Genomic DNA, 2682 nt, shown 5'->3' with positions numbered 1-2682 from the left:
GGTGGTCTCGGCGATTGATGGCACTGTTCTCCCGGGGGGTCCTATTCGCTTCCAGACAGTCCCTGTTAAGATGTCAGTAGGCACACTTCACCAGGAGTGGATATCCTTCCTTGAAACAAGTATGTCGGTGAATGAATGACTTCCTCTTGAGCAGCAGTCACTCACAATCCCATCAAAATTGTAGAAAATAAAAAGGTTAGCTTATATAAGGGGAAAGAATAAATTTCCTCCCCAAATATAGGGATTTTTACGTGAGATGTGTTGCTCTTAGTATCGAAGGTAGGCGCACAAAACACAAGGTTTTTAGATATCAAAAATAATTTAATTATATAAATATAAAGTTTCACATTTCATAAAATAAATTAACAAAGTGAAATATACATGATCACGACCAATTTTACATGATTTATACAAAAAGGAAATCAAGATTATGATTAGAAGAAAAGCAGATGCGATATTGCCAACTAGTTTCGCACTAGATGTGCTTCATCAGGGCTTGCATGATACTTCTGTTCCTTAATTACATGTAGTGGTCTGTGTATGACACAAAGGTTCATTATTAATTCAGGTAGGGTCAATGTAGTATCTTTAAACTTTGTAAATAAGTGTTCAACACATATACAATTAATAAAATAAGAATAAGAGAATATAGTGCGCTTACCAATTATGTTTAAAAAGCTCAAAGAACCTGGCAGAACCAAGAGGAGCTGCCAAGAAAAATAGCGAAGGCGAACCTGATGCGGACAGGAGATATTGGATGCTGCACTTTCAATCAGCGGAGGCCAGATCCACTTGATTTTAGCAGGTGCGGACAATGAGATGTAAAGAGGGGGTTCACCACAGTTAAGGAGGAAGAGATACAGGTAAGAATACGTTGTATCTATTTCTCTCCTAAGAAAGAAGGCACAGGATTAAAATTGAAGATAAAGAAAAATAATATTGATTGAGAAAATGAATGAAAAAATTATAATAATATGACAGATTAAGGATGTATCCATATATATTTTTATAGACATTTTTTTAGATAAAACAGATATCTTATATTCAAATGAACATAGACAGAATAAATATCCATGCATTAAATGAATATGGATGAAGTCTAAAGAATATGTATAAATCTAGAGAGTATTACCTCAATAGTAGTGAAGTTTGGATATAAGCTCAATACTGCTAGTAGAGTCCAGCAGAGTTCACACTGGATTCACGGTAAGCTCTACAAGTAAATAAAGCACAGAATGTGCATGCATATAGGTATATAGATGAATTCAATATAATATGAAAAACATGAATTCAGTAAAGATGACTATTGCGACGCAACATAGTAACCGTCTATTAGAGAAGAATATAATTGAAAAAGAGAAAGAGAATTTACCTTAGATGGTTAATGACATGAAGTATCTAGTAAAATATGCTGATGTCCTAGGGGGATATAATATCCCAGTAGTATTATAACCAAAGACAATGCTGTAGAATAGTCCAAGGGCAGTTATATATGTTGTTTATACTGCGATTCTATAAATAGAATAATAGATAGGTTAAGCTCGTGCATATGGCAAGGAAAACCTGCATAGAGCACTAGATCTTAAGAAGATAGACTGGAAGGTAATTACCTTATTTATGTCTTAACACCGCGAGGCTAAGTAAGGCAGCGTTGCATGTGTGGCGTGATATCCTCCCTCAAGCCGTCCAAGTCGGCGTCTGACACACACTGTGTCAGCGCTGACCTTAAGAGCAACATCTCCACCGGAAGTGAAGAGAGTCAAGCATGACCCCTGGCGTCATATCCGGTCCACGTGTCCCAAGACACTTGCGCGCGCATCCCATGCGCTCCAGCGTGATGATGTAAGCTGGAGCGCATAGGAAGGAGACATGTATTAACAGTCTCAGACCGGCCAGAGACGAAATAGTGGCCGGATATGCGCGCGCGTCCCATCAGATGTTGATAATAGGGACGGGAGGCATTGAAGAGAGCACGCCCCCTGTGTTGGGACCTGTGATTGGCCACACCAAGGCTGTGCAGGATCCGACCTCCCTCCGCATCAGGAATCCCTCCCCATGTTAAATGGAATGGTTCAGAGCTCAGAAAACGCAAAAAGAAAATTTTAATAAACACTAATAATAAGTTATACGCAATAACGCGTGTATTTAACTATGAAGAAATATATTAGAATATACTACTGATTTCTCTCAGCTGGACATCCAATGGCTTATTTTTACACTGTCTTATCTGAGGGAAGGTTAATGAAAAGGACATCTGCAATAATGAATATTTTTAGAAAGTTTTGACATTTTCCAATTACTAACTCATAAATCATAATATAACAAGGCAAGATGGAACAAAGCAAAATACAATCCAAGTAAGAAAATAAATAAAACAAAAACAAAAAACATAAAAAAGCAAAACAAAAAACACAAGAGATACATTTGAGCCAATGATAGAGGGAGAGGCAATATAGCCATAGATCATAAAGTTCATATCATGTATTTATCACCAATGATTCATTATATCTATATAGGACTAGTACCTAAGGCAAAGATATAATTTGCCTTATATCTATATAGGGCTGGTACCTAAGGTAAAGATATAATTAGCCCTAATATATGGATACATCCTTAATCTGTCATATTATTATAATTTTTTCATTCATTTTCTCAATCAATATTATTTTTCTTTATCTTCAA

The 2682-nt window shown here is 36.4% G+C and overlaps 1 long non-coding RNA gene across 3 annotated transcripts; it reads right to left on the bottom strand.

Moving 5' to 3' along the window:
• Positions 1-473: 473 nt before the first annotated feature.
• LOC120932229 lies at positions 474-2243 on the bottom strand. Of its 3 annotated transcripts, none has more exons than XR_005747943.1 (4): positions 1611-2243; positions 1373-1512; positions 1133-1213; positions 474-891 (listed from the first exon to the last, which is right to left on the bottom strand). It is a non-coding gene; the product is annotated as an uncharacterized LOC120932229 (long non-coding RNA). The 3 variants fall into 3 exon arrangements; XR_005747944.1 differs by lacking the exon at positions 1611-2243 and having other exon boundaries at positions 496-534; positions 662-891; positions 1373-1596; XR_005747942.1 differs by lacking the exon at positions 1611-2243 and having other exon boundaries at positions 1373-1596.
• Positions 2244-2682: the final 439 nt, after the last annotated feature.

This window comes from Rana temporaria, chromosome 3, assembly GCF_905171775.1.
Source record: "Rana temporaria chromosome 3, aRanTem1.1, whole genome shotgun sequence".
Lineage (NCBI taxonomy): Eukaryota > Metazoa > Chordata > Amphibia > Anura > Ranidae > Rana > Rana temporaria.
The sequence above is the reverse complement of the archived record's forward strand: the minus strand, read 5'-3'. Positions and strand labels throughout refer to the sequence as shown.